The sequence below is a fragment of the Podarcis muralis genome, chromosome 10 (genome assembly GCF_964188315.1).
Source record: "Podarcis muralis chromosome 10, rPodMur119.hap1.1, whole genome shotgun sequence".
NCBI classification, from domain to species: Eukaryota; Metazoa; Chordata; class Lepidosauria; order Squamata; family Lacertidae; genus Podarcis; species Podarcis muralis.
Window position 1 is genome coordinate 62,383,601 of NC_135664.1, and position 25,920 is coordinate 62,409,520.

A 25,920-nucleotide genomic window follows, 5' to 3' on the forward strand; every position below is an offset into this window, starting at 1 on the left:
CTGCCAGTCAGTAGGGTCTCACTTGGGGTATATATAAGGCAGCCTCTTCTGTTCCCTATTCAGGGCAGGTCTAACTTACACTACAGCATTGCTTGATGATGGTGAAAGCCGCGGCTGCGAGTGATGGAGCTTCTACGGATGAGGAAGTCAGTAACAGATGGATGAATCTGCCCTTGCTCTCCGTAGGTACCACATTTACTTAATTTGCTAATCCTAAAGAATTTGCAAGGCACCACAGTTCCTAGCAACGTAGCTCTTGGAAAATGTAGCAGGTTTTTCTTAACATCCAGTGATCTTTCTTGTATCTCTCTTAAAACCAACACTCTGAAGCTGTGCTTCAGGTTTAAGGAAATGCCTCTGGGAGTAATAATTATTACTATTACTATTATTTTATCCTATATGTTCATCCCTTTTAACAAAAGTGTCTCAAACAGAATTACAGGATTTATGTTGTTGTTGTTTTATTAAAAATACCAAACTGCTTATCAAACATTTAAAAGCCAAAAGTTTGCCATCTCATTTGATCAATGCAGAAAAAGAAGCATTTTTAGGTCTGGGATGTGCAAAGCAGTTGCCAGACTTAGCAAAGATGTAGTGACAGACCGGAATGCCTCTCTCTTCCCTGATTATTAAGGAGTTCAAATGCCTTGAATTAAGATTAGAATTCTGTAATTACATGAATGAAGTCAAAGGGAAGCATAAACGTCTGCAGTCATATTTCAGGAAAACGTTGCTTATAAAAATCTAAAACCTTCCCTGCGATATAACCAGGCCTTCCTTTCATCCTCATATTTCTTAGATCTGAGGTGACTCTGTTTAGGTGTTGTTGTTTTTATGAAGCTACCTAGAACGACTGCACACCTAACCCTTTCCCCAGCCATATATATGTGCATCAGGGCTACAGCTAACAATTTGTCGATTCCCCTTTGAAATGCTAATTGGCTGTATGCAAATTCCAGTGCTACGAAACTCCCTGTCCTTATTACTTACAAGTTACCTAGAAATGTTCAGATACAATTAAGGGCAGACATTTGCTGCCCTTTTAAAAAAGATCAAAGAGGTTTGTCCTTAAAATCTGTGTTGCAGGATGTAAATGAGATTTAAGGGGGGAGGAATTAAAAACAAAAAAACTTAGCATGTTAAATTAGATCATAACCCGAGATTGCCTCTGCTTCTAATGTGAGCTTGCATGCACTGGGTTAAGAATTGCCACCGACATCGGCAAGGGCGAAGGTATCTCCATCAAGCCCCCTCCTGAAAGGTTTCTGACTGCTGACAGGCATGGGGGCACAACTGTGTGTCTGGAGCTACCCTGTTCTCCTACCCTTGAAGTTGTTATCAGCTATGTACCTGCACCTCATGGGCAGGGCCGGATTTAGGTTTGATGAGGCCCTAAGCTACTGGAGGTAATGGGGCCCTTTATATTTCCAGCTGTCCTTTGTCAACAACAGGTGGTCGCTGTTTTTTGTGGTAATTTATGGACCTAATAGGTATCTCAAGCCATTTGCACATGTTGCCATGCAACCAGTCCATGCAGAATGTAGGCACCCTACATATAGAAATGAGCAAACCAGTGATATTTTAGGGAGCAGGCTAGTGGGCGGGGCCCATTGCTTACATCCTAGGAGCCTACACAACACAAAACACTGTTACTGTATGTAGGTTTTAGTTTATCTGGAAATGTACATCCAGGTTTTTTTCCTTTAAAATTTTTTGGGGTGCCCCCAAGAGAGTGGGGCCCTAAGCTATAGCTTGTTTAGCTTATACGTAAATCCAGCACTGCTCATGGAGATGCTTCTGGGGGGAGACTGTTCCTGATCGAGGGGAGTTTGCTTGCAAAGCTTCTCTCTACCACACTAGGGCCCTGATCCAGATCAGACCCCCCCCCAACCGTAGTGTAGGCTGCTCCATTAGGGCAAGCAGGGATTGCCCCACCTACCTCAGTCAGCCTCAAGAAAAAAATTATTCTGAATCTCAGTAGCCAGAACAGCAAGAGGGATCGCTGCGCAGTGAAAGCAGCAATCCCTCTTGCTGTTCTGGCTTCTGGGATAGCTGTGCAGCCTGCATTCACTCCATAAGATGCACACACATTTCCCCTTACTTTTTAGGAGGGAAAAAGTGAGTCTTATAGACCAAAAAATACAGTACTTAAGAAAAAATAGAAGCCTTGCGCTTAAGGGCATAGGCATGGGGCAAAACATGTCTAGTTTGGCCTTAGGAATGGTAGGGGGAAATTGTCCTGCTCAGCAATCCTTACCAAGTCTGTGATGCCCCTTTGATGTGACGTGGGCTACTGTTTGTGCTGCCCTCCTCTAAAACAGACCTATGGCATGGAACCATTAACTTAAGCTAAGCTGACGAAAGGCACATGATAGTCTTCTGCACCACTGCATCCCTTGATCAAAATGCTTGCATGTAATCTTCCTTGCCTTATTTAATGTGACAATAAGGTAAAGAAATGCCAGATACATACAGCATTCCAAGAGATATCAGCTTCCTCGTCTTATCTGTTCACATATACCTCACCGTACCTAACTGGTGAAGCTATACAAGGAATGCAAGATGAATTTCCCTGCAATCTAAGTGGTTTACCTTCTTCAGATCTGTGCCTTTCCACCTTTTGATTTTCGGTTTTATGTTCATTGTATGCACACAGCTTTGAGAAGTTAGCCAGCCCTGCTGCCATGCATGATGGTGGTGTCCCCAAACTGCAAAATAAAAATAAAAATCCTGAGAGCAGATTCTGGCTCCTGTCAACACGGGAGGATGATAGTTTTCAGCATCTTCAATCCAGAAGCAATCTCTGTAGTCACTGAATTGTCCACGCCTTGACTGCAGTTAAATTGTAGGTAGCAAAGTTGTAGAAATGTATCAACATCCCAAAGATCAGGAACAAGTATGGAAGGTTCTTGTTGTGGATAATGCAGGGATGGAGAACCTGGTGCCCTCCAGAGGCTCTGACTCCATTTCCCATCAGTCTCAGCCAGCACGGCCAATAGAGTCCAAAATGTCTGGTGGGCAACAGGTTCCCTGTGCCTGGGATAACATTTCTTCTCAATTCAAGGCCAGTGCTGACCAATGCTATAAAGTCTTGTTGATGGGTAAATTGTTTCCTTTTATAAAGTATTTCAGACTTCTGTAAAACATTTTGTAGCAGTGGGAAGTGACAATAAGATTGAACCGTTTTAATGACTAGACCAACTAGATAAATTTATACTTGTGGCATCTGAAAGAGTTTGCAGCACTAGAATGATTTTTCTGTGTGCTCCCTCAGACATTACATCCCGACCCCTCTTGTAGAATTATATTCACCACCTTTTATTTCTATTTCTTTGAGTCTGCCCTTTGACACTGGTATTTATTCCTTTATTCTTTCTTTTTGCGCTGAATTTACTTGAGCATATCCTGTAAAGTTGCAGGGCTGAGGGAATGGGTGAAGTAAGTGTTAAGTTGTGGGTGAACATATCAGACAACACAGCGATTCTTCAAACAGCTCTTGTTTATTCACAGGCTAGAACAGAACTGAGCTGAAGGGTTCAGCCAATCTGCTTATATAGAGCTCAACTACAAGGCAACAGTAACAACTTTCTGTAACTATCCAATCACTGAATGTCACTTTCAATTCCTTATTTGCATATGTGGACCTGAGTGAAAACTATCTACAGTATCCCCCTGCTGGCCCAGGGTGAGAACTTTGGTACATTACAGTAAGTCTCGATTCCATTTACATACAAAAACACACACACACACACAAACACACACACACCATGTAAGGAGTATTTCACCTAGTTTCTCACTAAGAAATAGCTTTGCTCTCATTTTCCAGTGTTGTGATCTATGGGCTGGAACCAGACTAATAGTGCAATCCTGCCCATGTCTAGTCCTGTTGAATTTAAAGTTGCCTACACTCAGTTAAGGAATGCAGGTTTAGAGAAGACGCACTGAAATAACTTAAGACCCATTGATTTCAATGGATCTGCCTTAAGAATGACTAAGTCTGGATCTAGCTCAGCGAGTGTGAAGGCACTGGGGTAACTGACAAGTGTGAGACCCTCATTCTTAAATATTTTAACGTTTGCATTAAGATTTAATAGAATTGTTGTTGTCTTTATTTACTAAATCCATATCCCCACACCATCAACAAGTCAGTATTCCCAGGGCGGCTTAACACAGAGACTACAAATGCATTGCAGTAGAATTGAAGAAAAACAAAACATATGGAACAGTGACAAAATCTACAGCTGCTAGTACCTGTACATACTAGACTGTCCATATTTATGTTCTGGCTCTTCTCCAATGAATGTCAATGTGGTCCCTAATCTTGATGAAGGAGCGATGAAGCAACTGAGCCCTGTGGCTATAGTGTACATTTCAGAGCCCAGGCTACATAAACAGGAGGATCTGCTACAGCTCTTTCCACATCAAACTAAGGGAATGCATGTTTAATATTGCCCCATTAAAAAAAAAAAATCTTGCTTTTAACCAATTGGAATATCTGGGTGTGGGGTTTCAGACCAACCATGGGTGCTTTGAGACAGTTCCTGTTTTCAATCACACCAAGTTGCACAATTAGAGTTGCTTGGAAAGTCCTGCGCAACAACCTACTTCCTCCAAATATTGGAGTTTTAGCAATAAGGACAGTGATGGGAAAATGCACTGGGATGTGTGGATCAACACTTTTGTTGTTTAGTTGTGTCTGACTCTTTGTGACCCCATCATGGCTCCTTCATGGATCACTCCTTCATGGATCACTGCCTTGACTATGCCGTGCAGGGCCACCCAAGATGGACAGGTCATAGTGGAGGGTTTTGACTAAACGTGATCCACCTGGAGCAGGAACCGGCCAGCCACTCTAGTATCCCTGCCAAGAAAACTCCATGGACAAAAGCAACAGGATCAACACTTGCTTTGGTGCAATTCAGAGTAGTGAAAAATCCAAAGGATAGCTATATCTGCTGGTTAGTTAAGTTCTTTTATTTTTATTTAACAAATTTAAAAACTGCATCATAGTTTGAAGCCCCCAGGGTTGTACGAGATAAAAATAGAATATTGAAACCGGTAAGTTGTGAATTTGTTGTGTATCCCTGCCAGGAACTGACTGCCATGGGAAAATAGGGCCTGTATGCAAAAGTGACACTTGCACACAGAACTGACACAGCTCAACACACCTTTCCAGACATTCTGGTGGTGCCATGCATTCATGACACAGCTGCCGCCTGATCTTGGCAATAAGCCACCATGGATTTGTTTTGCTACAATGAGATCTCATTATTGCACTCACTTATTTCTCCAGAACTATTGATTTGGCAATATTTACCGGAGCTTTGCCTCTTTCCATCAGTACATAGAAGATAATCAATATCCAGTTTATGTGGTGCTGTTTAAGTTTCGGTTTCTGGTGGGGGAGAAGGTTCCTAATTTACAGCAACAAAGTCCACGTGCTTTCTGACTGTAGAGAGATTGCTATGTATCTCTGATACATTAATTGTGGCTCTTTTATTTGTCCATGAGCCCCAGACTTTCCAAAGTCCCGCGGTTTGAGTAAACAAGAGAAAGGCAAGTTGACATCACTGGTGAACAGCGCCCCTGGATACTGAGGAGAAGGGGCGGGATATAAATTCAATAAATAAATACTGGTAGGGCACAAAGCAAGGAGGCCAACAGAAGGTGGGGCCAGAGAGCCAAGCAGCAGAGCCACCTCCTGGTAAGAAGGCAGGTAAGTGATTGGGGACAAACTGAGCTTGATGGGGTAGTGTGCCATTCACCCTGAGAGACCAACCAACCTCCTCTGGTTCACACATCTGTATTACAGAAGCTTGTGTCTAAATAAAGCAACAGAAAATAGCCCTGTCTCCTAGCAGGACAACTTGGAAAGACCCTAGCTTAGGCATGCAAGGACTTTCTGAAAGAAAGAAAAAACATACATTACTTGGAAAACACAATGAAGAAATCAATCTTTATTGAGTTCACCTAAATGCACTTAATGCAACAATTAAGATGCTCTGTCCACGGTTGTCTTTACTTAGATACATTAAATGACTTCACACCATTTGTCACTCCCTTGAAGCTGCTTTGACTGCGAGCATTGCTCAGGTCAGGCACTCCTGATTCGTTTGCATCAAATGGTGTTTGCTAATCCTTGCAGATGTATTTGCTTCTTGCCATTCAAGGCAAGACAGGCTCGGCTAGAAAAACCTGCGTTTTGATGGGAGTCTTGTTTGGCCTCCTTGGCTGCTTCCTATCCTACATAGCATCTGTGTAGGGAGCTGCTCTGAAGATAATCTTATCACAATTGCTCTCGTCTGAAAATGTTCCAGCTCTTAAACTATGACAGATGGGAACCAGTGGAAAAGCAAGCTATTGAGCAAAGCAGTTAATAGTGGTAACATTTGTCTTGCAAGTGGGATGTGCAAAGAGCCTGCTGGGTCATTAGGATTCGGATGAAACTGAATAAATCTCTGATCAGCTGCAGAGCACTTGATTATTCTGTCTCAAACCCTTGCAAAGGCCTGTAGAATTCTCTATGTGGGAGGTATATTCAATGCACACCGAGTTTTTACATGCTGTTTTGTCAACTTCGCCCACTGAATCTCTTGCAGCTCTTCCAAACATCTACATTCCCCAAGACGCTGTGAAGTGTTTTGAGCACTAAACAAGCACAATATAAATATTGCTGCTTGCTACCGGCCGAAACTTAATCTGAGACAGGGGAAGTGAAACAGAGGATTGTATTCAGTGCTGAACAGACAGACTTCCACTCAGACAATGGTATTTTGCTGCCTCCTCCTCTCTTCTTGCACACCTGCAAAATTTGGTCCAGAGCATCTCCTAGCAGTTTTGAAGGTTCGTGGAGAACTGGGAGGGATGAGTCCTGGTTCGAGATGAATAAATCTGTCACTTTTGGTTCTCCAAGTTTTGGGTTTTTTCATATTTATTTAAGTTAAATTCTCCACATTTCCTTAAAAACCTTGATTTTAAAAAAGAAATCCTTGTGAAAATTCACCAGCTTTTTTCAGCAATTCCCCCCCCATGCACACATTTTTGTATGCTATTTTGACTAATATAAACATTTTTTCAAAGCAATTCCCCCAGATAAAATGCATTTTTGTATGTTATTTTCACTGATACATGTGTATTTTATGCACATTTTATCCTAGTTATACGCAGTTCTGTACAGTTTGCTGTGGGCACTGCATTGCAAAATTCTGAGAAGTTCAGATTTTGAAGATTGGCTGTTTTGGTTAGCATATTGTGGGTTGGGAATCAGCACATCTGGATAGGGGAGTGCAGATGGGATTGTATTCCCTTTAAAGGGCCAGGAGGATAGCTTGGCAGTAGTCCTGGACTTGCAGTTGTCTGGTGAGTCACAGGTAACAGCTGTTGTCCGGAGTGCTTTCCGAAAACACCTGCTAATTGCAAACCTATTTGAAGTGGCCTCGGCCATCTATGCACAGGATTCCTCGAAACTGCAATGCACTTTATTGGGGTCGGCCTCTGAGGCCAATATGGTAATTGCAGCTGTTCGTGGATGCTGGTGGAGGTCGGAAAGCCTGAAAACATAACACCTGTCAGGGGTTCAGGAGCAGAGGGACAGGAAAGGGAGGAATTAGAGATCGAGGGAGAGGAATCCGAGGGAGAGGTCAGCGATGATAGCCGTCCGAGGTCTCTAAGTCTCTCCAGCGAATCAGAGGATTCACAGAAAGGGGCTCCCGTGGTCAGAGCTAGGGGGTTGCCAGAGGGAACACCACAGGAAGGAGGGGCCAGAGGGGACTCAGAAAGCAGCAGTTGGAAATCGGGACCAGCTTCCCCACCGGAGAGCAGTAAGGGGGAGGAGTCCCAAGCATCGGCAGCAGGCAGCTTTCCGTCAGCGGAAGGACATGAGTCAGGGTTAGCCACGCCTGCATCAGAGAGCGAGGAAACGGTCAAAAGGAAGGTCAGAGGCAGCGCGCGCGCGCCAAGTTCAAATGTGCAAGAGGGTGGCGCAATGAGCAGCCCGGATAGGGAGCCAGGTCCCAAAGCCCGCCGAAGAGAGGGGGAAGAGTCCGAGGGGTCCGCCTCCGAGGCGTCCAGGAAGGAAGGCACCCCGGGGGGTAGTAGGACCCAGAGGCGGAAGGAGAAACGAAGAAGGTGGAGTAAGGCTAGAGTCTTAAACTGGTGTACAGGGGGCGGAGACTCAGACGAGGCTTCGCTGGTCTAGGGTCTAGACGTAGAGACGCACGCTAGGGCTTGAAAATGGAAACTAAACTTCAATAAAGACTTTTGTACAGTTCTACTGGCTAGCGTTGGTCCTCTGTGAGCTGGGACCGGGAGGCAGTCTCTGACAGTAAGCCTCATCTCTCATTTCATCGGTTTTCTTCGCCTCAAGCATCGCTACGGGAGCGAGGCAGGGAGGGAAGAAGACTGGTGCCTTGCGAGCTCACAAGAGTCAGGCGAGATGACTACAGAACAGCAAATAGCTTCCCTGCAAGAAGCGGTGACACAACTCAGCGCTGAAATAATCGCATCCAGGAAGAGAGAAGAAGAAGCGGCGGCTGCCTGCAAAGATCTTCAAGCCAGGTTGGAAGGGCTTGTGAAGCAGGGGCTACCGGGACCCAGATCTGAGGGGATTGGGTTGGGGAAGAGAGGAGGCAGCATTGTATCTCATTTTGATGGGAATTTACAGCAGTACCCCAATTTCCGAGCAGACGTGCTGTTTGCGCTGCAGCTGCTGGATAAAGACTTTAGAGATGAGCAAGAGAAAGTGGGGTTTATCTTGTCCCATTTGCATGGGGACGCGAAAGCATGGCTGCGCAATCTGTGGAGGGATAAGGATCCAGCGCTCCAAAGCGCAAATGCATTCATTAAGGCAATGGATTCCTGTTTTTTATCAAACATAGACATTGACATTGCCCGGAAGGACATACATGGGCTACGACAGGGGAAAGCAAGTGTAAGGCAGTATCATTCCCGGTTTTTTGCATTGGTCAACGCGCTGAATTGGGATAAGGATTCTCCGCCAGTTAGAGACCTTTTTTGGGAGGGATTGAGCCCACAGATCAAGGATGAGATGGCACGGGGAGAGAGACCCAAAACCACTCAGCAAGTGGTTGAAAGAGCGCTAACGATTGGGGTGAGGCAGGAAGAACGCCCATGGAGCAAAGAAGAAGGGCGTTGGGGACGCACACCAGCGAGAGTGCCCCCCCTCTTGCCCAGGGATGCAGCGCGTGCGCAGTCCACGCCTCCACAGGGAGGGGGCGAAGAGCCGATAGAAATTGGCGGTGCTAGGGCTCACTCAGCTACCAGAGCCTTAACACCGGGAGCAGTCAAACCGAAGCTGCCTAGAGGGAACAGGAAGTGCTATATATGTGATAGTGGACAGCACATGGCGAAAGAGTGTCCCCAGAGGCTCCACAAGCACACTGCAGCTTCAGTGACAGTACTGGAAGCAACTCAGCAGAGAGAACCACAGCAGGGAAACGATGGAGTCTGGCTGGAAACGGAGGCACTGGGGCCCAGCCAGACGAGTCAGTGAAGACGTCCCCAGAGATTTTGCAGCCCACAGACCCCCTCCCGCCCAAACCAGTGGTGCAGCTCACCGCATCGCTCCAGCTGCCCAATGGACTCACCTTAGAAGTGCCTATTACGATTGACTCTGGCAGTAATGCAGACTTTATAGGACTGGAGTTCATTCAGCAACACAACATAGCGCTACTGCCAGCCACGCTGCCCCTGAAGGTGGTCACAGTAGATGGCAGGGAACTGCTGGGGGGGCAGGTGGTACAGCAGACACCACCTATGGTGATGCAAATTGGGAATCACCGGGAAGTCATCAGCTTCAATGTCACCCAACTGTCGGACACGCCTGTAGTATTAGGCATGAGTTGGCTGCACAGGCACAGCCCAGCATTGGCTTGGTACCAGCGCCAACTGACTTTTGGCTCCTCCTACTGTGCGGAACATTGCATTATACCTAGCCCAGAAGGGGAAGAGGAAGACCCGCAGTTACAGTTGGGCACGCTGCAAGCAGTACCCCTCAAGTATGCGGAGTTTTTGGAGGTATTCTGCGAGAAAGAGGCGGACAAGCTACCTCCTCACAGACCCTATGACTGCAAGATTGACCTCCTGCCGGGGGCGACGCTGCCAACTGGGAAACTGTATTCCATGTCTGAGGATGAACTGCAGGAACTCAGGGAGTTCATAGATCACAATTTGAAGCGCGGGTTCATCCGGGAGTCAAAAGCTGTGGGAGGCAGTCCAGTATTCTTTGTGAAGAAGCGGGACACGCCCCAAAAGAGGCTGGTGGTGGACTATCGAATTTTAAACTCGAAAACCAAGCCCTCAGCCTTCCCCCTGCCCAAGATAGTCGACCTGCTCGCGACGGTGAGGAAAGGACGCGTTTTCACCAAGTTGGATCTACGAGGGGCGTACAACCTGATTCGCATGCGCGAAGGCGACGAGTGGAAGACGGCCATGTTCACGCCACTGGGCACCTACGAATACAGAGTTATGCCCTTCGGATTACAAAATGGCTCTCACTGTTTTTAAGCCTTTATGCATCATGTGCTGGCGGGACTCCTTTACAAGAAGTGCGTATGCTTCCTGGACGACATCCTGATTTTTTCAGAATCGCGAGAGGCGCACGAGAGGGATGTCAGGGAAGTTCTGCAGAGACTGAAGGAGCACAGGCTGTACGCCAAGCTGGAGAAGTGCCAGTTCGACATGACGGAGGTGGATTTCCTGGGCTACAAGTTGTCGGACAAGGGGCTCGCCATGGACAGCGCCAAGGTTCGCGCAGTTTTAGACTGGAAAAGCCCACGCAATCGGAAGGAAGTCCAGCGGTTTGTCGGCTTTGCCAACTTTTACCACAAGTTCATCAAGGGATTTGCCATGCAGACAGCGGCCATCACCGACACGCTCAGCTCCAAGAAGAAGAAATTCATCTGGACGGAGCAAGCGGAGCAGTCCTTTCAGAAACTCAAGCGTCTCTTCGCGTCCGAAGAGCAGCTGCTGCATGTGAATCCCAGCAGACCCATGAGGGTGGAGACAGACGCCTCAGACAGAGCCGTGGGAGCCGTCCTGTTGCAACAAGACCAGCAGGGGGACTGGAGGCCGTGCGCCTTCTACTCGACGAAGCTCAGCAAGTCGGAGCAGAATTATACCATCTGGGACAGGGAGTTGCTAGCCATCTATGCAGCGTTCAAGGCATGGCGGCACTTCCTTATCGGAGCCAGACACACAGTGCAGGTCCACACGGACCACAAGAATCTGGAGTACTGGCGCACGGCTAGGTTCCTCAACCAGAGACACATTAGATGGGCAGAGTTCTTCGCGGACTTCGACTTCAAGATAGAGTACATTCCAGGCGACAACAACGTGATGGCGGATGCATTGTCCAGAAAGCCGCAATACCTTGAGGAGGCGGCACCGTCGGCGGCCAAGCACATTTTCGCACCGGAAGCGTGGGCATGCGCGTCGGCAACCGTGGACCTGGATGCCGTACGTCGCGCGCTGCGGGAAGACCCCTTCGCACAGGCCAAGATGGAGGAGGTGCACAGGGGCACAGCGAGGGCCGACGAGTTCCAGATACGCGATGGGTTGCTCCTCCACAAGGGAGCACTCTACGTGCCGGGAGACGACCTCCGCGCAAGGGTACTGCAGCAGCTACACGACGCTCCCACCGCCGGGCACTTTGGCAAAGAAAAGACTGTCGAACTAGTAGCCAGAGACTTTTGGTGGCCCAAGATGCGGGGGGAAGTAGCGGATTACGTCTCGAGATGTGACACCTGCCAAAGGGCCAAGTCAGTTCACAAACCGCCGGCGGGACTGCTGGAACCGCTGCAGACACCGTCTGAACCGTGGGAGAGGGTGGCCCTGGACTTCGTCACGGATCTGCCCAGTTTGAGGGGAAAGACAGCAGTGCTAGTGGTGGTGGACATGTTTACCAAAATGGCACACTTCATTCCGTGTGCGAAGGTAGCCACGGCAGAGCAGACCGCCAAACTGTTCATAGACCACGTGTTCAAAGTCCACGGTCTACCACGGTCCATTCTGTCCGACCGGGGGCGACAGTTCATCTCGAACTTCTGGCAGAAGCTGATGGGCATTCTGAACGTCAAAGTCAATTTAGCGTCGGCGAGACACCCACAGACCAACGGACAAGCGGAGAGGGTCAACGCCATCATGCAGCAGTACCTGAGATGCTACGCCAATCAGCAGCCCACGACATGGGTGGACTACCTGCCACTCGCCGAGTTCGCTTACAACAATACGAAGCACGTGTCGACGGGGGTGACGCCGTTCTTCGCCAACAACGGGAGGCATCCCAGAACCTTCCCGGGTTTAGAGAGAGTGGGGGAGGGGAGCCACAGGCAGCGGAAGCCTTAGCGTCGGAGTTGCAGGAAGTTCACGAACAGCTTAGGAGGCAGTTAGAACTAGCAAAGCACGCATACAAAGTGCAGGCCGACAGACACAGAAGAGTTGGGGAAGACATACAGGTGGGAGACTGGGTCTGGTTAGCAGCGCAAGCAGTGCCGACCAGATCGTTAGCGAAGAAGAAGCTAGGACATAAGCAGCTAGGACCTTACCAAGTCCAGGCACAGGTCAATCCAGTGGCTTTCCGGTTGGCTCTTCCGGAGGGTTCCAGAATGCATCCGGTGTTCCATAGATCGGTGCTCACGCCCTACAAAGCACCTCATAGATTTCAGGAGCCAGACGCAGCACCAGACCCGCTCAGAGAAGGGCCCAGAAAGGGGGGGTCGCCAAGAAGGGGGCACATCAACGAGGTCAGAGAGATTTTAGACTCGAGATGGGGGGAAGAGGGAGTAGAATATCTCCTAGCCAAAGAGGGTACCCCGGCCAGTGCCAACAGCTGGGTACCGGACTATGCCTTGGAGGAGCCTCTGCTCAAAGAGGAGTTTCATGCCCTCTTCCCACACAGGCCCATGCCAGCCGAGTATTTCGACGACTGGCTCTTCACACCCACACTTTCAGCCAGCACATTCCAGGGGTTCGCATCGGACGAGGAACAGGCACCAGTCACAAGCTCCCCGGAGGGTTCGCCACCGGGGTCTGCCTCAGACCGCTCGTATTGGTGGGACGATCGACCAGAGGAGCGGTGGCACAGGAAGTGGCTGGGGGGTCCTTGGCAGGCATCACCCGCAGAGGGGAACGGAGGCGAGACGGACATGGACGTGTTGGGGGAAGACGTGGGGTTCGAGCAAGGAGGCATAGAGATGGAAGCAGAGGAGAGCGACGTCGACGAGTACATGGGGGATGAACTGTATCCTGCACGCACTCCCGCTACGACGGAGCACCCAGTACCCACACCGGAAGGAGGGGAGGGGGGAAGGGGGGGCTTTGAGGGGGGGATGGATGTCAGGGGTTCAGGAGCAGAGGGACAGGAAAGGGAGGAATTAGAGACCGAGGGAGAGGAATCCGAGGGAGAGGTCAGCGATGATAGCCGTCCGAGGTCTCTAAGTCTCTCCAGCGAATCAGAGGATTCACAGAAAGGGGCTCCCGTGGTCAGAGCTAGGGGGTTGCCAGAGGGAACACCACAGGAAGGAGGGGCCAGAGGGGACTCAGAAAGCAGCAGTTGGAAATCGGGACCAGCTTCCCCACCGGAGAGCAGTAAGGGGGAGGAGTCCCAAGCATCGGCAGCAGGCAGCTTTCCGTCAGCGGAAGGACATGAGTCAGGGTTAGCCACGCCTGCATCAGAGAGCGAGGAAACGGTCAAAAGGAAGGTCAGAGGCAGCGCGCGCGCGCCAAGTTCAAATGTGCAAGAGGGTGGCGCAATGAGCAGCCCGGATAGGGAGCCAGGTCCCAAAGCCCGCCGAAGAGAGGGGGAAGAGTCCGAGGGGTCCGCCTCCGAGGCGTCCAGGAAGGAAGGCACCCCGGGGGGTAGTAGGACCCAGAGGCGGAAGGAGAAACGAAGAAGGTGGAGTAAGGCTAGAGTCTTAAACTGGTGTACAGGGGGCGGAGACTCAGACGAGGCTTCGCTGGTCTAGGGTCTAGACGTAGAGACGCACGCTAGGGCTTGAAAATGGAAACTAAACTTCAATAAAGACTTTTGTACAGTTCTACTGGCTAGCGTTGGTCCTCTGTGAGCTGGGACCGGGAGGCAGTCTCTTATGTCAGCTTCACTGGCTGCCAGTCAACCTCCAGGTCCAATTGAAAGTGCAGGAATTAACCTCTCAAAGCCCTAAATGACTTGGGACCAGGTTATTTGGTCCCAAGTCCAAACCCTGCCTGTACACTAACATCAGCTTCAGGGGTTGTTCTCGTGTGTCTGCTGCTAAGATTGGTTCAGTGGTATGGAAAAGAAACAAGATCTTCTTGGTGGCAGCTATAGAATTGAAACCTCCTTCCTATAGACTTGAGCCTCACCATATCTGTACCAGGCAAAAATAATAATTAGATTAAATTCGTCCCAAAGAAACCTAGGGGGACAAGCAATAAAGTAGCAAAACATTAAAAAAAATTAAAACATTAAAAACATCTTTTTAAAAACAATCATGTATCCTCACAGTTAATAGTTTCGAGGTTGTCGGGAACGGAATCTTTTAGCCATCAAATGCCAGAGTGAAGAGGGATGTCTTTAAAATCTTCTTGAATGTTAACAGGAAGCCAGATGAACCTCACCAGGGAGGGCATTCCACAAACAGGAAGCCACCACCAAGAAGGTCCTGTCAGAGAAAGTGCCAATTGGGGGGACACCAGCACCACCAAGACCTCCCTTGACAATCGTGAAGCTTGAGAAATTTTGAAGAGATGATCTCTTTGGTACTATAGTGTCCCAAGTGGTTGTTGGAATGAACACCTGAAGTTCACCGGCAGCCAGCGCAGCGATTTCCGGACTGGTGACACGTGGTCCCATCAGACTGCCCCACTCAGCAATCGGGCAGCCATATTCTGCTCTACTTTTAGGTGAGCGTTGAAAACCTTCCTCTGCAATGTTGCCTTTATCTGAGAGTGTCATGAGGTTGCTTGGGTGTTACAGAGCAGCTTTTTAATTGTTATGCATCCTCTCTAATGTGGCTATTATAGCACGCCTTGCTCCTGCTTGTGTGTCCCTTTGTGAGGGTGTAGCCCTGAAAAGTGACTGCAAACACTTTGCATAATATACCGGTAATTAAAAGAACACATACTACTATTGAGATACTGGTCAGCCTGCATCTGAAGTGGCGTGTCCCATTCTGAGCAGCTTGGTACATTTTTGTATTGGATTTGGGGGATAGCTCACAGCAAAAAGGCATGATACAAGCACATTGAAATGCATGCACTACAACAGCATAAAAACAGCTAACAGCCAACTAAGGGAGCAATCTTATCCCTACATCTGCCAATGTGAGCAGGTTAGGATATGGAGGAGCTCCAGCTCAGCTAGCAGGCTCCCAACTTGGCCAGGCTATACTAGCAGAAGTCCGCAGGCCTAGCTCAGCTGGAGATAAACCAGCATAAATCCCTCATCCCCGGGAGCACACAGCCAATCAGATCACACCACTCTGGCTGGTTGCTAAGCAAAAGCTCCCCCTCAGGTAGTTGGCTAACAATGGCAACAAAATTAACCCTTAAGTTATATACTGAATGATCTCTGCTGTTGCACTTCCAGCAGCCACAATAGTGTTCTTCATACTATTTGGAGGGTTCTCACACAGAAGATGGATTTGACTGACGGGTTACTCAAATGTAGCACATCAGCCAAGGGCTTTTAAGTGCGGGTTTGGCAGGAACAACAACAACAACAACATTAAATTTGTACTGCCCTTCATTCAAAGATCACAAGGAGGTTCACAACATGAAAATGCAAAATAAGAACCCAAACTACACAATAAAAACTCGAAGAAACACAATAAGCCCCCTCTGGGTTTATCCACACTTACCTTTCCTCGGCTCTTTCCAGGCACAGTCCGCAATTTAAAGTTCTGTGTCCAAACGCTTTTTTCCTTTTTTCTTTTTGCTCCAGAGCATACTCAGCGAAAACCCGCTCTCTAAAGCTCAATTGGAGCAAATGTCAGTCTATGGAAACCCAAATTGATTCAGCTTTAAAGAGCAGGTTTTTGTGGGAAAAGCTCTGGGTCAGGACAGATAATTGCCTCCATGCCCTCTTTCCTAATTTATACAAGTGGGGCTGCAAGAAAACATTTCAGTGCGGAGTGCTCCTGTTCAGGATCCCAGCCAGCCACATCCTTTCCCAAGCTACTCCATTCCATTCCCCTGTCCCCTGTAACTGTCAATCAGCATTTGGTGGCCACTGAGCATGCTCCATTTGCACTGGCCTGTTAGCAGGGTTCCTCTCTTAGGGTTTGAGTTTTCTGTGGGGTTTTTTTTACTAACAACTTTTGTAAACCTTTTGGTTTCCTAGAGGAATGGTCAAAGCGCTGGACTAGGACCTGGAAGACCAGGGTTCGAATTCTCATGAAGCTCACTGGGTGACCTTGGGCCAGTCACTGCCCCTCAGCGTAGCCTACCTGCATTGGTTGTTGTGGGGATTAAATGAGGAGGGGTGGCCCATGCATGCCATGTTTTGCTCCTTGGAGAAAAAGGTGGGCTATAAATGCAGTTAATAAATAAATGAACCTTGGGGTTTTCCTGAGCCTAGTGATATTTGACTACATAAGGACCTATGTCTGGAGTTTGCTGTTGGTATGTATTATGTTTTGCATGTTGTTCATCAACATAAGCCTATAGGATAGGTTGGGAGGGAGTTAAGTTGTAATTAGACAGCCTTCATTTGTTTCAATTTGTATCCCTTTCTATCCTAAGGGCTTAGGGAGGGTTGCAGAATTACATTGGCACCTGGTACCCTTTTCTTCCCTCGTGGCTCTTCAAAGGAACGAACCAGCTGAACCAGATGAACAAAGGTAGCCAATCTTTTGTTCCCCAGGGGTTTTTGTGTGTGTGTTTGAATGTTGCAGGCTTGGTCAAATGCACCTTTTTAATACGTCTTTCCCATAACACTGACAATTCTTCTAGTGTGCCTTTCCTTTTTTTCCTTTTAAATAATTTTATTAAAATGATTTCTCTCTCTCTCTCTCTCTCTCTCTCTATATATATATATATATATATATCGTTACTGCTGTATGATTTCATGCACTTTAATTTTGAAGTGACGGCTTCCTCTTGTGTGTGCAGGCAGCCTAGGTTTAGCTGAAACAGCCTGGACATCTTTCAAAGCCAGTTCTTCAGTCAGAGGGCCATATTCCATATTCCTTCATGGGCAACTTTTCAGGGGCCATGTGCCGGGGCAGATTGTGGCCAGAGAGACAGGGACAGAAAAGTTGATGTGACTATTACCTTTGTACAGTACGCTCTGCTCCAGCCATGCAAAAGTCAAAGGTTTACAAGCACACACCCCTTCGCTCTAGGCAAGCAAGAGGCACTGTCACAATTTGAGGGCACATTCCAGACAGGCAAAAGCACTCAAGGTGGGTGGACTAGTGTGTGTGTGGTCAGGCCCACACAGAGAGACCTGGAGGGCCTGAATCTCCCCACCCTTGATTTAAAGGCGGTAGCTGCCTTGAGGTGCCAGTTCCAGAACCTGCCAGGGTCTTAGGGAAAACACCCTCTGTCTGTCCTGGAAAGAATGTGTTGTGTCAACTGAGAATTCTCTCATTTTGCTTCCAAGGATCTTTGGGATTTGGGGGCGGGCTGGAGATGTTCTTTGGTGAACAGAAAGATGAAGAGGAGCCACTCCCCTGCCCCCCAGAAAACGGCTTGAAGCCAACACACACAGAGAGAACTGATGTATCAAATGATACGCCAAAGGATGCATTCTGACATGTCACCTTCTCCAAGGGCAAGAAGATCTTGTATCGTTTCTTAAACAGTTCATACGTAGAACGTGCTGCAAACTCCACAGGCCAATTCTTTGAAGACCACATGGGTCTTTTCTTCCTTTCTCAGATGTGCATCCTACCCATCCTTCAAACATTAAGGGCAGCAAACACATCACTTAATCATCACAACTACCCTGCTTTCAAATGTGCATTGAGCATATCTAATGTCTTTTTCCACATCATGATCAGAGAAAAATAATGAAGTGTGAACCAGCAGGAATCTGCTCATTTACCAGGCACTCTTGTCCTGTCAGCCCATTACAGGATTTTAGCTGCCTTTTAAATCACTAATCGATCAATTAAATTAAAGCAAAATTTCCAGACAGATATCAAGTGAAAGCGAAAGGCCACAACTTGTTGATAGAAGGGTGCTGTTTCGCCTCCTCTAACCTCCCTCTGTTGTAAAAGCACTGGAGGGGGCGACATTTTGCTGCCTACGTCTCATTAAGTGTGTACCTTTTCTTTCTTTCTTTTTTACTCAAAGTATATCTAAGGTCAGCAGGGAACACTGCATTTGAAACCAAAGTAGTGAAGTAGTCAAGAGCTCACTATGTACTGCTGTGAAAACCTGAAGTGGCTGAGCATGACTTTGGGAGATGATGAGATGGAAACTAGGCCTCAAGGTTCATCTAGCTCATCATTCTCTAGATCTGCCTTCTCCAACCCGGTGCCCCCCCAATGTTTTTGGTTGTAACTCCCAGCAGCCCCCAGCCAGCTCAATCTATGTCACAAGGGGAGTTGTAGTCCAAACCACCTGGAGTGCACCAACTTGGTGAAGGCTGCTCTAAATAACTCATATATAATAAAAGAAGAAGAACTCTGCTGGATTAGGGCAATAATAATAATAATAATAATAATAATAATAATAATAATAATAATTAATAATTTATTTGTACCCCGCCCATCTGGCTGGGTTTCCCCAGCCGCTCTGGGCAGCTTCCAACAAAGACCAAAAATACACTAAAATGTCACACATTAAAAACTTCCCTGAACAGGGCTGCCTTCAGATGTCTTCTGAATGTCAGGTAGTTCTTTATCTCCTTGACATCTGATGGGAGGGCGTTCCACAGGACGGGTGCCACTACCGAGAAGGCCCTCTGCCTGGTTCCCTGTAGCTTTGCTTCTCACAGTGAGGGAACCGCCAGAAGGCCCTTGGCGCTGGACCTCAGCGTCCAGGCAGAACGATGGGGGTGGAGACGCTCCTTCAGGTATACTGGGCCAATGGCCATTTAGTCCAGCATTGTGTTCTCAGAGTGACAAGCAAGATGCCTGTGGGAAACCTACAAGCAGGACCTGATCATGAAAGCATTCTCCCCGCCTGAGATTTCCAGAAACTAGTATTCAGAAGTGTTACTGCCTCTAACCATGGAAGCAGAGCATAGCCAACAATGGCTAGTAGCCCTTGATAGTTTACTCCTCCATGAATTTGTCCAGTCCTCTTTTAAATCCACCCACGTTGGTGGCCATCACTGCTCATGTGGGAGGGAGTTCCATAGTTTAACCAAGCCTGGTGTGAAGAAGTACTTCCTTTTATTTGTCCTGAATCTTCCAGCATTCATCTTCAGTTTGGATGTCCGCGAGTTCTAGTGTTATGAGAGAGGGAGAAAAACTTCACTTTCTCAACGCCGTGCATAGTTTTATAAAATTCTGCCACATCACCTCTTAGTCGCCTTGTTCCCCAAACTAAAAAGTCCCAAATGCTGTGACTGTTCCTCCTCTGTGTGTCTGTGCTTTCAGTGGGTTGGACATACCCAAGCATTCTTGTGATGGCTTCAACATATATCCTGATAATACACTATTAAGCATCACTTTTCCTAAGTACTCGAATGCATAAACTCAATAATCCCTGTCAGGCCTGTGTTATTATCCCCGTGTTAGATAAGGCTGGAGCTAAGAGAGCGAGAGAGCAATTTGCCTAGTTCCACTCAATGAACATACAGCGTGAGCTGAGATCTGAGCCAAGAGCTCCTCAATTTTGGCATGGGCACTACACTCGACAGCACACCTCCCTGGGGCTCCAGGAAGTTCCCAAAGATTCTTCAGGTAGTGGCAGGTTGAGGCTTCACACTGTAGCATTCCAAGGACAGGAAACTGTGATGGGTGGAGAAGACTAGGAAGTGGGCCCTGTGGCAGAGCCAAAAGGCATTATTCAAGTTTTGCTGCTGAGACAATGCCAGATTCAAGGAGGGGGAGGGGATGAACAATGGGGAAAGAGAAGGAAGGTGGTGGTTACCTCCTTGTCATAATCAAGGGCCAGCTCAATACACTTTGCTGCCTGAGGCAAAAGGAAAGTGCTTTCCATTCCATGTACAGAAGCCAACCAGACTGGCTGTTGAATCGTGCTTAGTGCTGGTGATAGGACAGAGGCCTTCGCTGCACCTGTGAACAGACTAGCTTAGATGGTCCAGGCAAGGCTGTGTGGTGTACATCACTCCATTCTCCTGCAGAAGAGGGGAACACCCAGGACGCTCAAGAGAAATGGGTGGAAGGAAGCTGCCACCCTGAACCTCTGTTGCCTAAGGCAGTGGCCTCACTTTACCTAATGATAGGACCGGCCCTGAGAGCAGGAAGAAATGGACAGAGATGGGGTGGAAAGGCAATGTAGCTATCCCTGACTGCAGAAATGTAGGCGGCTATAGAAAAGCAAGGATAACAATTGGATGGAAGAAGAAATGAATGAATGGAATATACAGGAATGATCAGTACGAAAGAGCAGGGACAGTAAATTTAGTGGGCAGGGTTAGGGTTGCATCAGGGGTAGGGAATGCCTAGTATCTTCTCCAGTATTTCTCTACAGAACTCTCTTGCTGAGACATGGCAACAACAGCCCTGTTTTAATCAAAAGCAAGAAGACATATTAGTGATTAATTCCCTAATAAAGGGAACTCAATTGCCCAGCTCCCAAGTATATTAATCAATTCTTTCACTTGAAAAGCAGCAAGCCAAGTTTTCTAAGCTGGACATATACAATTACCTACGCTCTTGAATAGCTACGGTTGCTCCTGATCAGGCAACTAATTCTCTCAGGGTCCAAGAGAGAATTGGATGCAATCAGTAGCTGCAACAGAAGCCTCAAATCTGATGTGACACCTGAGATCTATGAACACATCTTTGGCCTTTTATTCTCTATGAAAAAAAGAGCCATGCTACAAAGTAGGGTGGTTGATTGTTTTGCTTGTCCTTTTCTGAACCTTTTCCAACTCTACAATATCCTTTTTGAGGCGAGGCAAACAGAACTGTACACAGTATTCCAAATGCAGTCATATTTTCACAACACACAAATACAAAAGGGCCTCAGAGATGTGACTTCAAAGAACTGTAAATACTTCTAGTTCACCCCTCCAGGATGCCATAGTTTTCCAAGGCTACTTTAATCAAGCACCCTTTTAATGCTAGCCTGCATTCAAAGCTAAGATGCAGGGCTGATGCAACCTGGCTGTCAGCCAGCTTAGTAACAGGTTTCCTGAAACATGGGTGGATAATTGCTGCACACCTCTTGAAGGCGATAGTTGGGTCTCCTTGCCTTGGTGCAGATTACCAACTCAGGTCACTCCATGTTCTTAGCAAGGTGAAGGTGTGCACACGTTGCTCTCACCTCACCTCCTGCTTACACTGACTTGCTCTGATGCAGCAGTGTGGACCCCACCAAGCTACTTAACTTGTTGACCTTTCTCCTACTTAATCTGTTGGTTTGTCAGGGAACATTCAGAAATACTGGGGAAGCTAGGCATCAGGGGATGAAGTTAGACATCTTCAAGATGGAGAGGTCAGGCACAATTTGGCAGTGAGTTGGAAAGGTCAGACACAATAGTTCAGACACTCCCTTCGTTACACAACCTTTGTTACTCCTAAATATTTTTTGGTATTATTTTCTCTGTGGGCAAACATAGTCACACCCAGTTTATATCACAAGAGTGGAGGCTTAAATATATAGTTTACAACAACTATCCTTTAATTTAGGCACTGTGGATTAGTTCATATCACAAAGGCCTGGGACAATAATTATTTATGGGCAGCTGCAACAAAATTAACGATTTCTTCCTTATCCTCCATATTAACAAGAAATGAAAAAGAATATTGGTGGCTTATTTGGGTTTTTCTGTCTGTTTACATTAATTATTGCTCTGCTTTGCATGCCTCCACCAACTAATTTTTGCTGGGTTTGATCAAGCCGGCTGAGAATAAACAAATTTATTTTCAAAATTCTCATCAACAAATGCGGACTGTTCTTACGGTATTTTCTCTAATAAGATCAGCTGTCATTCTCCTGGACCAACAAAGTCTTTGGTGGAGGACTTGCAGCAGAGGTGTGAAACAGGATAGGCGATCTCAAATGTGAATCTGGAATCAGTAATTTATCCAGATGGGAATTCCATTGCTTTAAAGGCAAGTTCAGGAGAAGGGTGGTTGAGTCCAGCTTTTCTTCCCTTTTTTTCATGTGCTTTAGGAAGGGGTGTTCAGCTATGTGCCCAGCTGTCTTATCCTCCCCAGGATCCCTTCGGATGTTTTAAGTGACTGCACCCACTGAAACATTCCTTCGAACGTAGGGAGGAGGTTGTCTGCGAAAGAAATAGTGGTGAAGTCAGTTTTGCTTTTTTCATTGGAATGCAATGGGATGCCCCAGTGGGTGGGAAAGCAATGCATTGGTTCTCGCCCACCGCTAAAGACCGGAACGGTCATGCGGAATACAGGAACCAAGGAAGCTGCCCACTGGCTCATCTAGCTCAGCATTGTACACACTGACTCTTCAGGATTCCAAACAGGGGGTACTACCTGGAGATGCTGGGAATTAAAGCTGGGGTCTTCTCTACCGCTGAACTACAGCCATTCTCCAGCACCATCTTGGCTGCAGACAGCACAGCAAGCAATGGACTGGGCCGTTCTCTCTCTCATTTGGAACTAGGGTGACCAGGCTATGCTTTTCATAGCTATGCTAGAAAGGGTTTGGGGCCACCCTGCCTTTAAGAAGGTGGTGGTGGGGAAATCCGCACAGATCTAAAAATGCAGGAGCTCTGTCTTCTTTTACACACTTCAACATGCATTGAGAAGCATTCATATTTGTGATGTGCTCCCCACATCTCCCAAGGATGCAGGGGAAGAGCTCCCTGGAGGCTGGCTTCCTCTTGGAAAAGAGCTCCCTGGAGATGGATGGTGTGTCAGCAATGCCTGGCTTATTTACCAATATCCCAATCCCAGAAGGGCCTAAATGGAGGCAAGCAGCATCAGCACTCCTGGCATGCAGCAGATCTCCAGAGAGAGAGGTTATGTGCACACCATACATCAAAAGCACATTTAAAAGAGATCCTCCCCCAGGGAAAAGTTTCATGGGGACTGTAGTTTACCCTTCACAGAGCTACAGTTCTCAGCACCTTTAAACAACTACAGTTTCCAGAATTCTTCGGGGTGGCGGGGAAAATGTGCTTTCAATGTTTGGTTTCGATGCAGCTGGAGACCCCCAGCAACCCAAGATTCTTTTGGCCTTCCCTTAACTCTGTATTTTTCCATCTCTCCAAAAGCTTTCCGAAAGCTCTCCCTTTTTGATAAGACTGCTCAGGTCTATTTAGAGTTGGAAGGGACCCTGAGGATCATCTTTTTTTAAAAAAATAATCTTATTTGTTGATTTTTCACAAAAAGAACTTTACAAATTTTAGCATAAAACAAAAGTTGCTTTATCCATTGACCTCCCACCCTCCCCTTCTATGGTTTCCATATTTACCCTTGAATGCTGCATATTTTGGGGACCCTGAAGATCCTATAATCCAACCTCCTGCAATACAGGAATATACAGATCAAACCTGCAACCTTGGCATTATCAGCATCATGCTCTGAGCTATAGAGTCTCTCCAGCCCCTGTGAGAGTTAAATATCTCCCAGCCTAGACCTTGACTTTGAAGAAGAAGAAGAGTTTGGATTTGATATCCCGCCTTTCACTCCCCTTCAGGAGTCTCAAAGCGGCTAACAATCTCCTTTCCCTTCCTCCCCCACAACAAACACTCTGTGAGGTGAGTGGGGCTGAAAGTCTTCAAAGAAGTGTGACTGGCCCAAGGTCACCCAGCAGCTGCATGTGGAGGAGCGGAGACGCGAACCCGGTTCCCCAGATTACGTGACTACCGCTCTTAACCACTACACCACACTGGCTTTGGGTGAACTAATTCAGAGGTCAAGGATTTTGGAACATAGGAAGCTGCCTTCTATGGAGTCAGACTACTGGTCCTTTTAGCTCAGCACCAACCACACCGGCGGTCAGCAGCTGTGTGGGGTTACAGGTAGCGGACGCTCCTAGCCCTACCTGGAGATTGAACTTGGGACCTTCTGCATGCAGAGCAGATGCTCAACCTCTGAGCTACGACCCTTTTGTTATGTCCCCCACTCATTAATTCTGGAGGGGTCCCAAGCATAATTCAAGTAGCAATTGTTTTAGCTACTTGCAATGTAAAGGCAGAAAGACATGTTTCAAGAAACAGAGAGCTCTCCATCGCTGAGACGTGCAGTACTGATGTCCTGACACTGTTACGTGTCCTGATTCAATTGTGCTTTTAACAGATCCATGCTAGCAGCTGGACATGTACTGATATGAACATACACAGCATAAACGATGTCAGTAATTAAGTGAGCTTAATTGGATTGTGTGTTGTATGTGGGACATTGTTACTATGTGTTGTTATTTGGGGTATGCAGAGAGGAAAGGGACCCTCGCTGTTCCCATTTTGAGTGGCAGCCCTGAGTTTGTATATTAGCAATTCTGCCCTAAGCAAGGGTTCACACTCCTATTTTCCTTTAGGATAATCAAATAATTGTTTTCTCTTCAACTGTGTTCTTTTTATTAAGCATTTCAGAGATGAAGGCACAATTGACCTTCAAACAAGCTGAACAACAACAATAACAATTGAAGACATTTTTGTTCCAACCAACATCTCCAGCTGGATGAAAAGGTCTCAGCCTTAGGTGCTCATTTTGAATTGTTTTTAAACCCATCTTTAGCTGTTTTTAAACTATTTTTAGCTGTTTTTATGGTATGCTTGTGAATCACTTTGAGACGACTAGATAAGGCAATTCCTTATTTAAAAAGCACCTTTTATTTATTTAAATTTACTTATTTGATTCAAATATGAATCACTTCCCATAAAGTATCTCAGAGTGATTTCATAATAAAAACATCTGCAATAAAAACAATGACACAATTTTATATAAAAATAGTTATAACAACATAATGAACAATTTAAAATGTTATCATGTATTAAGCCTAACAACAACAACCACTGTACTAGAAAACAAGTATTTAAAAAAATCAGACATAAAATGATAACCAAGAGATAATGTTCTTGAATATTATGAATTAACACATCCTTCCAGAATGTAGTGTGGGACTCAGCAAAAAAGTTGGTCAACTGGATTTTTGTGGTGGCGTATGATATGAATAGGAATCAATGCTCAATCGAGGGATGATAATCACATTCTTTACGAAGGAGCAAGCTATGGGCCAGACGCTAGACAAAATGTTTTTTAAAGTGGCAGAAGGTTAGCTCCAAGTAAACAGGCTACTAATGACTCCCTCTGTTTTACAAGGGTAATTCCCCCCTGTGTTACTTAGCGAGGACCAGATTTACAGTTGCACTAAACAAGGGCCGAAAGAAAGGGGTACCCCTGCTGTAGTGTAATTACTTGGGAGCTCCCTAGTGTGGCAAGCAAGTGGCATTCTGTTGCCTGCACTGAATTCCTTTAGAACTCTTTGGAGTAGAAAGAAACATGCGAGCCGAGCTGGAGAGCAAAAAGGGGAAAGATATTTCCATGCTGTTTTCGGACTGTTTTCACATACTTGAGTAATTGTGCTTGGTTGATGTTTCGGTTCTAAGTGTTGTTTATGTTTTTAAGTTGCCCTGTGGCAGGGTTGAAATTGCAGAACCTTTATGCCAGGTGCACCTTTTTGCATGCCGCACCTGTTCAGATTCCTTTTCTTATTACACAGTTATTAAAGCTACAGGAGCCCTATCCTTCGTTGCATCTGGTCACCCTCCAGAACAGATGCCAGCTCAACCTGTTCTTCCTGTTGCGGGAGCAGTGTGGGTGGAGTTCCTTTTGAAGTTCCCCAGAACTGGAGTCAGGGCTT

General features: G+C 46.9%; 1 long non-coding RNA gene across 4 annotated transcripts; it reads left to right on the forward strand.

Moving 5' to 3' along the window:
• Positions 1–2,248: 2,248 nt before the first annotated feature.
• LOC114605793 (uncharacterized) lies at positions 2,249–25,619 on the forward strand. 4 transcript variants are annotated; one of them, XR_003708643.2, is made up of 4 exons: positions 2,249–6,843; positions 14,598–14,901; positions 16,741–16,838; positions 24,642–25,619. It is a non-coding gene; the product is annotated as an uncharacterized LOC114605793 (long non-coding RNA). The 4 variants fall into 4 exon arrangements; XR_013394443.1 differs by having other exon boundaries at positions 14,767–14,901; XR_013394441.1 differs by lacking the exon at positions 2,249–6,843 and having other exon boundaries at positions 14,110–14,901.
• Positions 25,620–25,920: the final 301 nt, after the last annotated feature.